Genomic DNA, 15,441 nt, shown 5'->3' with positions numbered 1-15,441 from the left:
CCAGTAAAATAACACCAATCAGTGATGAATTGATTGTCTTATTGGCCTTTACTTACTAAAACAAGACACAAAATGAATATATATATATATATATATATATATATATATATATATACATAATCATTTATACATCTGATATTGGACTGTACACTTAAATTTCTCAGTGCCTATTTACAGCCATGTCTGTTGCTTTACCTGACATAGCTAGATTCATCATTGAATGAGTGATCTATGGATGCCAACATATAAAGTTCATATAGGCTTTGTTCAGTGAAAAATCCTAAACCGAGTTTCAAAAATTAGAAACCTACCCACTTTATATTCCTGGATAATAATTTTTTTTTTTTAAATGGTTTGTATAGAGTATGTGTTTAAATATAAGACTCGCGTATACCCATTCTATGGAGGTTGCAGTATTTTTATGTTGAGTCTCTGTGCCCAGCACACTGAGTTCTGCAAGCTGTGTATCAGTCATAAAGGATGTGTGGTAATGCGTTTTTTTTTTTTCTATGCAATTTTACAGCTAGCAAACTATCCCAGTCAATGCTTAACTAATCAACTATTAAACCTGATTGTAAATATGTCTTATTCTGGAAAAGGTGCGTCCATTTTAGTCATTGCTTGCATCACACTTTCGAGGCTTAAATAAAGAGTGATCCATTTGCTCAGGGAAGGGTCTGTTTACTTACATTGTAGCTCTACACAGTATATAATGAGTAATAGATATTTGAAAATGCTTGTTTCCTGTTTTAATGCATAGTACAGTGGTTCCCAAACTTTTTGAACCACGGCACCCTAGAGTATCAGCATTGTTTTCATGGCACCCGTAAGCCAAAAGTTTATTGAGAAATGTAGTAAATTAGTAAAATGAAGTAAATTGTGTTTACCTGTCATCCTTAAGTTCAGTTATATAGTGGTGGGCAGCTTTTACGCTTCTGTTTGTCCACATATTTACATTAAATTGACCATAAATAATTTGATTTGGTGCTGGACTACCAACCTGAGGCACCACTGCAAGTGTACCAAGCCACTCCAGGGTGCCACGGCGCACAGTATGGGAACCACTGGCATAGTGTAAAGTGCAGCCATGTAACATACTTTTTGTTTCTTGTTCTAATCTACATGGAGTTTTATTACCTACAGTTTAGTGTAAAGGTGCGTACACACTAGATAACTCGCAAAAGATGCGATGCCGGCAACGATTTCCCTTGAACGCCCTCAGCAACTCCCCTGCACTCCCAGACAACCGATATGTTGCATAAAGTATCCAATCTGACAAACTATCTGACCAACGACCTGAATCTTGTTAACGAGATTGGCAGGTCTTGCTTGTTGTATTTATTGGTTATGTCCTCATTATCAATAAGATATACTGTCAGAAATGTGCAGTTTTAATGCACAATCCATTAATAATAAATCACACTTCACACAGGTCTGCATTATCACTGCCCCGGTAGCACCTGACTCCAACTTTAAGGGAACTTGGAAGGGCACCATGCTGTCTGGAGAGGCCCCAACTCATGATTCCACCTGCTGAAAGTGGGGCCTGGGACTGATGCAGAGTTGTTAGCAAAATGAGTGTAAATTAGTTTAAATGAAAAAAAAAAAAAAAAAACGCACAATGCTGGTGTAACAGCTTTTGGTAAATGCTGGTGGGTATGTACACAATGTGCTCCCATAGAAATGAATGGACTCCTTCAAGTGCGTTCATATGCTTTGTGGGCACTGCAACAGCAGCTTCCAAAGAAGGTGGCGCACAACTCCATACATATGCATGTGGGTTTAAAGTCAGGCACAGTGTTTTGACTGGATAAGGGACATTCGGCAGTAGAGTTGCTGTAGAATTATTTAACTCTGGTGACTGTTAAGATTTAATATAGATCTATCATACCCCTTTTACACCAGAGCTAAAACCCGGGTTATTGCAGGGTTAACCTGGGTTGCTTCTAGGTGTAAAAGGGGCCAGGGTTGGATTCCCGGGTCGAGTGCCCTGGCAATCTTACCCAGGTAGCTTGCAGGGATTAACACAGGAATGGCCCGTGAAACCCTGCAGTGTAAATGGGTAACCCCGGGTCGTCCGACCCGGGTCCCGTTGACTGCATGGGGACTTCCTGGTTTCTCAGCGCTTGGAGAAGTGTTCCACTGCACCCATGTGCAGTGTGAACGGCGACGATCCGGGAATAACTCGGATAGGCGCTATAGTAGAAAAGGGGTCTGTCCAGGGTCTGACCCGTTTTGAAACTGTGTTCCAAATCTCAGGTCAGACCCTGGACAGGTGGAAAAGCAGCATTAGTGTCTATTGTCAGAGGATTTGATCTCCAGGATGGGAGGTACACTAATCATTTTAAAATTATTCATATAAAGTGCATATGGGATTCATTAGTGCATACAGTGTTTTTTTTTTTTTTTGTGTATTTCAAGTATAAAGTAACTTTTAGCCAAGAATTAGCACTTTAAAAAAAAAAAAAAAAAAAATCATAAATGCATATTAATATTTATGGCACTTCCATTATTATTATCACTCTGTATCACGGCGGATATTTTAATTTTGAATGGAAATGTCCCTGCTATTACTAAACCGAACTTGCAGGAGTCTATTATTTGTGAAAGACTTCTCCGGGGGAACCTGACACTGTGCACGCACACAGTGTCAGATTCGGGAGCAGGCCGGAGGCTGCGGGAGAGGAATCGGAAGGTCTGCAAGTAAAGCCTCCATAGGCTCAGAGCTGTGTACACCATCTAAAGTTGGTGTAAACTAACGGGGCCAAAGTCCAAAGAGCTTCGCTTTTCGGAGCTTGGTACATAGGGATCAGACCATAGTCCCCATTGATGATAAAGGGGACTGCGAACTGCAGTGGTAATTAGCACTCTGCAGGAGATTTCTGTGAAATGTCCGGCATTAGGCTATTAGTACATAACAATTCATAGAATTTTGCAGAAACTTAAATAAATAGGCCCCTATGTCTGAATACAGGAATTGCTACACTCTGTGTAAGCAGTGCTCTGTGGAAAGGTTTTGGGAGGGTATACGTAGTTAATATATTCAGCATTTGTGAATATAAAAAATCTACTTATGCCTTGGTAGAAGTCTTACAGGTGATGCTGATATTAATTTCCCATTTAATTGGGCATGGATACTTAAAGCTGCACTACACCTAAATTGTACTAACCTGCTGGATAGTCCTAGTTTGAGCTCCTGGGGGGAGGTCACATACTTTATACTTTATAATGTGTGTCAGGGTCTGCACTAGGGAGTTGCATATTAAATGAAGTTCAGGGCATTGCTCGTTTTAGTATTTCCGGATCTTGTTCATCCAAGTCTGGTGCCAGACTGCGGGACCAGCAGATCAAGAAGACATTTCAATAGTGCAAATACATTTATAGCACAAGAGTACACTGCTGATTGTTGTCATTTTCCAACTTCTGTAAGTACATAATGTTTGGTTTAGGGATGTTTCTCCCTAATTATGGACTATTGTGGCTACTGGAGACTCCCCTTTTAGTGTTTATTAATTTTCAAAAAATTGAGGATGCTCTCCTCATTTTTGATAATTTAGTGGGCTCTCTGAAGTGCACTCTAGTTCTGAGATGTTATATAATTTTCTATGTATTTATATGTATTTATTTGTTACAATTGTTGAATATCTAAGGTGAATTTATTGGATTTCTATGTAATTTATTGCACTTGTGGTTTTATTCATGGCAGGTCACCTACCTCCTTAGGCCATTATGTTATTAAAGGTGCCTACACGCTTGGTGATATTTCACCCGATCTGGCCGATTCCGACGCATCGGAACGACAGATCGTGTAAAATTTGCCCAAATCGTGAGTCCCCACTCACGATCACGATGCGATGTGCGTCCCCGCTGGCCGTACATCGCATCGTCAGATCTGCCATGTTGTAGGGCAGATCTACTAGTCTGGGACACAATGCACTGGAAAAAGTCTGGATGCACGATAGATCGTTTGTAAATTGGACACTTTAAACACCAAATCGTGTGCAGAGTTGCCGGGGAGGAGTTTCAAGGGAAATTGTACACATCGTGGGTTCGTGTGCAGATCGCCAAGTGTGTAGGCACCTTTTAATGTAGTATATTTAGGGACCAATGTATTCATAATCTCTGTACTGTTGCAATTGTTATGGGTCCAAAACACAACTGACTTTTTTCAATATTTTACAAAAATTCCCCATCTATGTACTAAGTGTAACTCTCAGGGACAGGGGTTGGGGTAACCGCTATTAGTACATAGTGCAAATAAATAATATTATGCAAAAACTGCTGAATAATTTTATGAAACATGGGTACCTTTTTTATTATGTTTTTCTAGACCGCTACTGATGTTTGCTGTTTAATTTAATTTCAGTTTATCATGATCTCATATCGCCGTTTTTGTTTTGTACATTTGTTTGCTCAGCTTTATTGTGAAGAGTCTCCAGTTACAGCAGTGAGTAATAGTGGTTTTATATATTAGTATTTTTTTAGTAATTTTTTTTTTATAAACCGTTTAATACAGGATCTTTTAGGAGAATTATTTTGGTAATCATGGGACATTCTCTCATATCTATTTATTGATTTTAAATCTGTTTCTTGGGTAAGTACACAGCTTTGAATTCTTCGTTACTGTTCCAAAGGATTGCTGTTTGTCACCTCCCTAATATTTCCTTGGTAATTTGTGGATGAAACTACATATTCCTTTGGCACTGGTGACTTACAGCAGCAGTGGCAGAGATGGTTACCCTCACTTTTTTAATCAGGGGAGCACAGCACAATGTGGATGGAATGTATCTGAACAAAGGGGATTTATCAAAACATTGTTTTTCTCCAGCTATCTTGGGTTTCTTGTCCAATACCACTTTCACACCATTTCCGACTTCAACCCTGCTCGAACCCGGGACACAGTGCACGGGTTGAAGCCAGGCTACCACTTTCACACTTAAGGGGATGACCTGGCTTCCCGAATCGTCTCCCTTCACACCGGACCTGGGAGTTGCAGTGACTTTCGGCAATCAGTGGATGATCTCATCTCCAAGCACCACTGTTCCCAGGCAATCAATTTGTTTTGGGCATGACCCGGGTTGCACCTTTCACACTTGAGCCAGGTCGTCGATACGTGTTGCAAGTCCTGGGAAAAACCCTGCTAGCAAGCAGGGTCATGAACCCTGGACTGTAAACCGGTGTCGCACCTTTCAGACATACGCCAGACCCAGGTTGATGCGCGTTCACGTGCACAAACCTGGGTTTTAGGCTTAAGTTTGAAAGGGCTATAATGGTTCCTCCAATCAGCGATAATTGCATGTCCTTTTCTGAGCTCTGACATGACTAATTGTATGAAGATCTGTGTGTATTTGTTTGCACTTTGGTGCTAATTTACATGGGTGTGTGTTCTGATACTGTGGTTTGCTAACCAGAAAACCTTGGCATTCTGCAGTTATTATAAGCTTCCGTAGTAAGACTTTTCCTTGAATGGATTACTTGTTTCTCTGTCACACCTGAATGCTGAATTTCCCATACAATGTAATGTCTCATCATGGGACATTTAGTAACTTCAGAATGCCACAGTTCGGGTCCTAAAACCACAGCTTTAAAATATAGGCTATACTTCTAAAGTACATTATTGTATAATGTATTGGCCCTTTCCAAGGAGCTGACACTGACTTTATAAATGCAGAACACACTGAATTTCATTGTATTACTGTACTCCTGAATTTACAGAGATTTGTATTAGAATAACAACTTTTTTAAAAAAAATGAAATGTATTCCGCCACAATTATTACTACTTTTGTAGTTCCATGCACAGAAGTAAAAATATTTAATATAGAGTGGCATCTATTTTAGTATGAAATAATCTCTGAGCACTAGGCTATTTTGAGCACTTTATTTAACTTGGCTATTTTTCAAAATCCCGATCAACCTGATTACAGGAATGCAATTATTTTTTCTTACTGTGTTTTTTGTTCTAATCTGGTTTTCGTAAATGCCTAGTTATCTTTACGTTGGTATTATTGAGTAATATATTTTTATATTCTATTAACCATGTCTTGTTCTGTACATAGAACAGATATATTCTTAGATAGCAAAATACTAATATTTTTGTGACCACTCTTTTTTTTTTTTTTGACCATGGATATAACACGGACTATGCGTTCAGCTCATTCCTATAAGGACCCGTCTGGTTTGTGGGTGATAGGTATAGACCTCATTTGGGTATTGTATAAGAGTGTTGTGCTTTGTGTGGAGTTGTGGTTTGTTTCTGAAATGTCACTAGGAGCATTATCAGGTCTTTTACAGGAATGCCTGCCATATTTGGCTGTGTATCCTTTCTCCTGCCCCTTCTTCTCACTGAGACAGGAAATTCCAATCAGTGGTGGATCTAGACCTCCCCTCTAACACTTCTCACTGCCCACTACTGCTGGCTTACTGTATAGCAATGCAGAGGCACATCGGGTGGGGGTGGGTTGGCTAGGTGGCGACTGCTGTTGCTCAGCCGCAGCAACCTCTCTGGACCCTCCTCAGCCCAGCACCTAATATAGTAGTGCTTCAAAATTGAGTGAGAATGAAAATACAACATGCTTACCTGAAATACGCTTAAATAAGCATATCTGTAGATAGATCAGTAGTTCTTCACTCTCAAGTTTTCCCAGCAGGTCATGTCTTGTACATTTATGTCTGCGGAAGCAGGTGGGATAATTACTGACCAAGCAAAATAGATTAACTAAAGGCCCCCATACATCAGAGATTGATTGCAGCAATCGTGCAATTTGCAATCGATTGTGTATAAATATCTTTCCCTTTTTCAATCGATTGCAGATTGCAGAATTGCCAATCGATTGAAAAAGGGAAAGATTTTTAAACACAATCAATTGATTGCAGCAACTCTTGTATGCGTGATTAAAGAAATCCCCAAAACCTGACTTGTTGGTGGTACTTGAGAACCACTGCTGTAGATTATACTTCCCAACAAATGCCTTTTGGAAATCGGGACCCCTTGAGGGCCAAAGGTGCGCGTGACCTCGGGAGGGGGCATAGCCTCATGGCACATGCCCCATTTTTGTTACTCTAAAGCTGGCCATACACCAGACCAACTTTCCTCCAACCATCCAACTAGTTGGTTGGTTGGAAGGAAAATCCGGTAATGCATGGGAGCAAATGTCAATCAGCCATTTGCTCCCAAACACCGGAAAAAAGGTCGTTCAGCCAAGTTGGTTAAATCTTTTTAATTTAAACAACTTGTCTGAACAACAGCTTTCGTTCGTTTTCCGGTGTTTGGGAGCAAATGGCTTATTGCCATTTGCTCCCATGCATTAACCAACCAACTAGTTGAATGGTTGGAGGAAAGGCTCTCCTTCCTTCACTGTTTGGTATTGATTCAGTAAGCAGAGCAGCGGTGATCAAATGTTTCCCCGCCCTCCTTGTCCTCAGGACACTGTGGCCCGATGGTGGGACCATTGGACATTGGGCCTGATTCACACCCGCTCGCTAAGATGCATACTCTGGCTGCTGCCGATAGTATGCATTGTGCGCATGCGTATGCATCGCAGTGCAGATGCTCACACCTTAGCGAAAGTTCACAATGCATTCGCTCGCTGCGCATAGACAGCCCAGCAGAGTGAGTGACAGGGGAAGCCGTTTGTAGGTGGTAACAGGGGCCGGCCATTAAAAAACGGGGGAGTGGAGGTGCAAACGCAGGTGTGCCTGAGCATCTCAACGGCATTTTAGAGGTGTGCATAATTATAAGACCGCATCATAGTACACGTCACCTGGCTTGTTTTTACACTGAAGTGCTCGCAGTGCTTGCGGCAGGGTATGGTCAACCTCAAGCGCTGCGATAGCAACTGATGTACCGATGGTTGCATACACTTCCTGGACATAACGTGCACAAGTGGGTGTCTTAAAACAGGCTGGTGGGTGTCTGCATACACTATGTGATTGCTCTCTAAGAAATACAGGGCGTGCTAATTAATGCATTGCTGTGCGATAGCACTGCCTAGGCAAATTGCATACACATCGTGCGCGTGATCGCATCTAGCGAGCGACTTTGAATCAGGCCCATTGTTCGAAAAGCAGGACTGTAACGCTGAATTCGGGACGGTTGTTGGGTATGTGTAGATGATGGGGCAGTTTCTTTTTAAGGATCGGTCTGTTGCAATCCTAGAAACAAAAGTACTCAATCATCTACAGATATGCTTATTCAAGTGCATTTCTGGTGCACATCTATTATTTTGATGCTAAGTTTGACTATCTGAAGATATTACACTATTAGGCGCTTGTTCTATCTTCACCCTCTTTTAAGACATTTTGACCTAGCCACCTATAGGAACAAGCTGCCGCCCACAAGGAAATTGGGGAAGGGTTTCTTTGCCTCTTATTAAGGGATTGTTTATTTGATATTGCTTATTAATGTTTTCATTTATGTTTGGTTTGTCATCTTTTGTATTGTGCTATATACTGTGATAATTGGAATAGCAGGAGAGTGCCACAACCCCTCCAACAAACCACATACACATTCTCACTCTCTCTGTCCCTGTGTCAATTTGATCCATTTGGAGAAGCCATGTCATGAAGCCTCCACTGTTGTATACAATAGATCCAATTTGCATGCAAGGTAAAATATTGAAGTGAATACAAAAGAATGCAAAATGCCTGCATGGTTGACTGCTTGTGGCTTTTCTGCATACATTTAGACCATTTATGTGGTTTAAATTATTTAAATTTTAACATTAACACCCTACAGTTGTATGCTTTTTTGCTTTTTTTTTATACTGCTTGAAGAATTGTCAAATTTCAAAGTCAATTACACCCAGCTGGTTTTGCACTTTGAATTTGTTGAAGAGTGAGATATCAAGCAGGTTATGCTGAAATGAAATTGAAATGAACTTCAACAGTCAAATGAAAAGGCACCGTATATTATGTAACAATGCTACTGGCATTACATTTCCATTTATATTCCAACAAGACTGGATAAAGGAAGGTTCTTAATTTGTCGCCACATTCATTACACATAAATGACACATAATGATAGAATTATCACTGTCATAATAGGACTCTTTCATTAATACTGCATTTGAGTTCTACTACAGCACCCAATCAGCAAAGCACTTTTATTTGTCTAATGTTAACCATATTAATGAGGCTCTATTTTCATTGTTTGTTTGAATCAGAGGTGTATCTATAATGGGTGTAGGGTGTGCGGGGCACATGGGCCCCTGGGTCCAGGGGGGCCCTGCACCGCACACCCTGTACCCATTGTATTATTTACCTCTCAGGAGTCCCACGGGGGAGCGGGGGTCCGGCGCTGTAAAAACTACTGGAAAATGGCCGCCACGGCCATTTTCCCGGTGACCCGCACATATTCTATAGACTCTGGGCGAACTCTAGTGCCCAGAGTGTATAACTCCATGCTGGCCGCGCACAGCTCTGTGTGCTGCCTGCCGCCAGACAGAGAGGAGGGGGCCCGTGTCGGAGACTACAAACAGGCCCCCTCTTCTCTAGAAACGCCCCTGGTTTGAATGTATTGTAGTAAATGAGCTCTAAAGTGTAATATATCTGAGTCTACATGTGTCCTTAGGTGAATAAACAGAACACAAATGTCATTTTACATTATTGAAAATTGCAAGACAAGCCTTGATTAGTCTCACAAATGTCACAGATCTAACTCTGCAGGTGACAGTCACCTTTTAGTGCTTCCTGCCCTTAGTGTGGCTCAGGGAGCTTTAAAAGTCTGTAATGACCCCTTAGCTGCTGGGGCCTTTCTCACCCTTTGCAGAGAAGTAATACCTTCCTTTTCAGAAGACTATCGAAAGCTGGCAATTTAAAGATTATCTGTCCAACCAGCCAACTAGTTGATTGGTTGGAATTAAATTCTGGTAACGTATGGGAGTACCTGATGGTCAGCAATTTGCTCCTAAATGCCAGAAAACAGATGAAAATGGTCGTCAGACAAGTTTGTTAAATGTTTGATCTAAACAATTTGTTCAATCAACAGTTTTTGTCCATTTTCTGGTGTTTGGGAGCAAATTGCTGATTGTCATTTACTTTCATACCTTACCAGATTTTCATTCCAACCAATCAACTAGTTGGATAGTTGGACAGATAATCTTTACATGTGTGGCCAGTTTAACACAGCAAATAAAATCTACCTAGTACACCCATTCTTTTTTTCAAATTTATGTGAAATTGGAACAAAGAACTAAAAGTGTGTGTACTTTATTTTCTTAGGTATGCAGTGGGATGCCGACGGTCTAAATGCCGACCGTTGGCATTCTGACTGTCTAATCCCGGCAAGTGTCTAATGTCAGGCATCGAAATCCCGATGCCTGTCATTAGACCTACGCTGGGAGCCCGACACCCGGCTTAACGATTGAAGGTAAGCCGGGGGGGAGGGCTAGGTTAGGGGCTCCCGGGGGGACTTAGGGTTAGGCACCCCCCCACCCCGGGAGGCTAGTGTTGGGCTAGGGGAAGGGGGGGTTAGGGTTAGGCACACCCGGGGGGAGGTTAGGGTAAGGCACCCCCCAAGAGACTTAGGGTTAGGCTGCAGGGAAGGGGGGGTTAGGGTTAGGCACACCCAGGGGGAGGTTAGGGTAATGCACCCCCAAGAGACTTAGGGTTAGGCTGCAGGGAAGGGGGGGTTAGGTTTAGGCGCTTAGAGGGGGGTTAGGGTTAGGCACTGCCGGGCTTCCGCTGTCGACCAGCGGTAAATCATACTGATTCCATTTTCTTATACACCACCAAGAAATACTGTGTGCTTCAACCTAGGACAGCATAAAGCAGGATTATTCACACAGGTTTTCATAATACAATCTGCACTTGAAAATTATTTGGCATTGCTTTCTTTTTCTTTTCTATTATTCCTTTTGCCAACAGGATGCGGTCAATATCCCGACCGCGGCGATTCAGTCAGAATGCCGGCATCCCGAACGCCGATATCCTGAAGGTAAGTGGCGGGGTTAAGGGTTATGCATTAGGGGGAGGGCAAGGGTTAGCCACTAAGAGGGGAGGGTTAGGTTTAGGCACTGGGGGGGCAGGTTAGGTTTAGGCACGGGGGAGAGGTTAGGTTTAGGCACTGGGGGAGGAGGTTAGGTTTAGGCACTGGGGGGGGAGGTTAGGTTTAGGCACTGGGGGGGGAGGTTAGGTTTAGGCACTGGGGGGGAGGTTAGGTTTAGGCACTGGGGGGGAGGAGGTTAGGTTTAGGCACTGGGGGGGAGGTTAGGTTTAGGTAAGTGGGGAGTTTAGGTACGGGGGGAGGTTAGGGGTTACACACTAGGGGGAGGGTAAGGGTTAGGCACTAAGAGGGAAGGGTTAGGTTTAGGCACTAGGGGGGAGGGTCAGACACCGGGGAGGGAGGGGAGGGTTAGGGTAGGGAGAAGGAGAGGGTTAGGATACTGACCGACACATTTCTGTATCCTAACCTGTCGGGATGCCGATCACCGCTATCCCGAGTGCCGGCATCCCATACCCATCCCTATGAAACGTATACAATATATAGACGTAATATATGTTAGCCAAGCAAGGTCTATAAAATGACAGAAGCTGATTGGTTGCTGTGGGCCACTTCTCCACTCTATCGCTCTTGAAGATCGATCTTCCCCAGTGTGTTATCATCGTTCACTGGGACTGTTGGCACCTTACTATTTATCATACTGATCTTTACATGTGTACTTTTACCAACAAAAGAGTAAAAAATTGCCCTTTGGACCAGTATTAATTTTGCAATTGTGAAATGCCACTAACAAGCAATTTGGACAACTGACTATCTTTTGTAGGCAAAAACGTAATGAATTCAGCTGATTCCTGTGGCATACTTATAAATTGTGATCATTTGTATTCCTACAATTAATACATAAAGGACTCTATTCAATTCAATGCCAATTGAAGAACGCCGGGAATGAGCTCAGAGCGCTGTTAAGCCTGACTAAGGATTTCTTCTCGCATCCCTCCTGGGATGCGAGCAGAAATCCGACAAAAGTACAGGCGCGATGCTGTTTTCTGCCCGGAAACCGCATCACGTTAGGAAGTTTAGTTGGAGAATGCCCGTTCTCGCGACAAAACACCCTGTTTAAGGTGCAAGGGGCAGGAGAACGGGCATTCCCTGACCTAACAGTGCGCAGAATTGAAGAGCTCCTTCCTGGCGCGCTATTCAATTTGTGTTGAATTGAATCGAGCCCAAAGTATCAACATTTCAAAGAGTAATAAGGAATATAAGTCCAAGGCAAGAATCCTAAAGGGTTGAAAGACATGTTATACAGAGATAATTTAATGCTTTAATTTTTTTGCATTATGTTGAGCAACAATATAGTCCCTCCTGATAAAAACACATCTACCATAGTCACTAATGGCAATGAAATCTATGACAAATTTGTAAGATGAACATGCTTAAATATTAATAATATGTTGTGTGGCTAAATTGGTTAGATAGTCCAGTAGTGTTGTATTTGTGGCCCAAAATTAGGATCCTTACTTCTTGTGCTATTGTCTGCATTTTAATAGGCTTGTGTTTTCTTTTATTTTGTTTTGCTGTATTTCTGTGACAGGAGACTGGTGCTTACAAGGCAAGGCAGCATTTAGGCACAAGGTTGCTTAAGGGCTTATATTTGGATGCAGGGAGCACCGATATGATTAGCATTAACACGGAGAGGTGTTCTGCCACCTGCACTTTGTATTTCGTTATCAAGGGATGACTGAGCTGGAAGACTTGTTATGTTTCATGGTGGGTGCCGCTGTATTCAGGGTGTTGCTAAGCATGCATGATTTTCAGTCATTCAGTGGTGATTGCTAGGCAACGCTGAATTGCCAGTGTACACAGCCACATGGAGATTGCACAGGTGCTGCTGCTCGTTCGTGTTGTGTCATGTAATTGGTTCACCATAACTTCTTTTATTAATGTGGAGATTTATCAAACCTTGTAGAGAGATAAAGTACCAACCAATAAGCTCCTGTCATTTTTTCAAACACTCTTTGATAAAGCTTCCAGTTACGAAGCGAAACGCGTCAGTGGTATTGGAGATCTAACCTGTCTACACCTTGGTGCTTGTATGCTGGATAATATACAGACAGCTGGAGGTGGGAATTTTTACCAGGACATTACCTGCATACCGCTATCATCCTTTTCAATCTGGCACGGGAAGCCAGTTAATCACTGCCTACGGCCACTATCGATTGTTTGCACCCCTACGAAGCGGTTAGCATTGACAGCCAGGATACCTCTACAGGGTAGAAAGAGGCAAGTAGCCCCTATCACACTCCCATATCATTGCGGACAAGTCTGTACGGAATGGGTATGATATACCGCCGGCCGCATTCCCGACAGGAGCAGAGTGCGACGCAGCGGAAGCCCGACAGCGCTGGAAATGCCGATCGTGGATAGGTAAGTATCCACTAACCTACCGTAATCCCCCTAACCCTCCTTAGGGGTGCCTAACCCTAACTTCCCCCCAAGTGCCTAACCCTAATCCCCCCTCTAAGTGCCTAACCCTAACCACCTCCTTCCCCGCTACCTAAACCTAAGTCCCCCGGGGGGGTGCCTAACCCTCCCTCCCCCTAGCCTAACCCTCCCGGGGGGGTGCCTAACCCTAAGTCCCCCCGGGAGCCCTAAACCTCAGCCACCCCCCCCGCGGCTGTCCGCTCGCGGCGCCCGGCATCACTACGATCGTGATGCCGGGCGCCGGTCTCCCGGGGTCGGGGAAATGCGGGCGTCTACATCTAGACGCCCGGCATTTCACCCTTGCCGGGATAAGACAGTCGGGAAGCCGGCTGCCGGTATATAGGCAGTCGGCTTCCCGATTGCTTCCCGTCTGTACAGCTCCGGCAGGCGGGATGCCGCTCTGTGCCGGGAAAAGACGGGTGTGCTGTAATTATACTATTACGGAGTGTGAATGAGGCACAAGTGGCTATACAACGGCTGATTTTTACCTGGTGTCTATATATGCCGTGAGATATAATACCCAGTATCATTGATTCTGCTACCAGTCTAAATAAATATATTAACTGAAATATCATCTATATTCGTTTCAGATTGTTTTCAATATAGCAGATTTGCAACAATAATGAATATAAAATGTGCAAAGTCATAGCAACAATCTGGACTGGCTTATTAGCACTTGGTGTGTTCCATTGACAGTATTTCATTTTAATAATACATTTAGATATTTTATTACCAATGCAACATTTGTATGATGACATATATGTATTATACTAAATTTTTAGATCCATAAAATTGTTTATAGTAAAGGTGCGTACACACTGGGCGATAAAGTGGACGACTGAACGATAACGATATCGTTATCGCTCAGTTGTCCACTTTATCGTCCATTTTTAAGCCCAAAAAGATGAACAATGACGACGACGCGCGTTCCCGCGGGTCGTTCATCATTATCGTTTATCGGGCTGACATGCAGGCCAACCTGACGATCTCGTCAGGTTGCTGCATGTCAGGGAATGGGGGAGAGAGCCCGGCGCTGAACGATATCGTTAATGATATCGTTCAGCGGCTGTGCTCAATGTCATGAACGACATTGAGCCCAGCCTGCCGGGGACACACTAGACGATATCGCTCAGGGAGCATATCATCTAGTGTGTATGCACCTTAAGGAAGCGTCCTGTTATTATTTCTGCCATACCAAGTTGTTTTCCTTGTAGTAGATTTTGTGCATTAATTAACATACTAGCGCAACAAAGTTGTATTTTTCAAACACAGCCTATAAAGTGACAGATTCTGAATGGTTGGAACTTTATCGCTCTCCACTTTATTAGTCTCCAAGGCTTGCTAAATCTCTCCCTTAGAGTTATACACTGAGCATAAGGTAAGTGAGCTGGGGGGAGAAGTATCAAACCTTGGAGAGAGAGAGAGAGTGTAGAACTTGCCCATAGCAACCAATCAGCTTCTAGCTATCGTTTATCTTGCAAAGTTACAGAAGCTGATTGGTTGCTTTGGGAAACTTCTTCACTTTGTCTGTGTCAAAGTTTGATACATTACCCTCATTGACTATTCCAAGCTTTATTAGATTAGGCATCCTACCCAGCACACCTATGCTGGTGATAGTTTCCCAACTTGCTGGACCTGTGTTACTGTGATCACTTATTTGACGTGTCCTGGATTTTTATCTTCTGCTGCCTGTAACTGAACTTTGCTCTTGCCTGCTTCTTGTCCCTAACGTTGACCTGTTTACTGAACTTTACTCTTAACTCCTGTATGATCCTGGCATCAGCTGGCTTCCATGTATCGCTCTGTGCCACTGCCAGCTCCTATACTCTTGTCTATCGGAATCCAGCACCTGTCAAGTTCCTTGTACCTTCCAGGAACTTCTGCCTTCTTCTGCAGTTTTAGGGATCTCATAACCTCAACCGTATTGCCCTAACAAGAGGAGGATGATGATCACTGTAAATTGATATTAATACTTTTATTATAAATATATTATCTTTTTAAACATGAAATGCAAAGCATT

General features: G+C 42.9%; 1 protein-coding gene across 1 annotated transcript in view; it reads left to right on the top strand.

Annotated features, from left to right (window-relative positions):
* APBA1 (amyloid beta precursor protein binding family A member 1) overlaps positions 1–15,441 on the top strand; it is a 140,911-nt gene that overhangs the window by 1,019 nt on the left and 124,451 nt on the right. The gene's annotated exons all lie outside the window — the stretch shown is intronic.

This window comes from Taudactylus pleione, unplaced genomic scaffold (genome assembly GCF_031769625.1).
Source record: "Taudactylus pleione unplaced genomic scaffold, aTauple2 ptg000177l, whole genome shotgun sequence".
Taxonomy (NCBI): domain Eukaryota; kingdom Metazoa; phylum Chordata; class Amphibia; order Anura; family Myobatrachidae; genus Taudactylus; species Taudactylus pleione.
The sequence above is the reverse complement of the archived record's forward strand: the minus strand, read 5'-3'. Positions and strand labels throughout refer to the sequence as shown.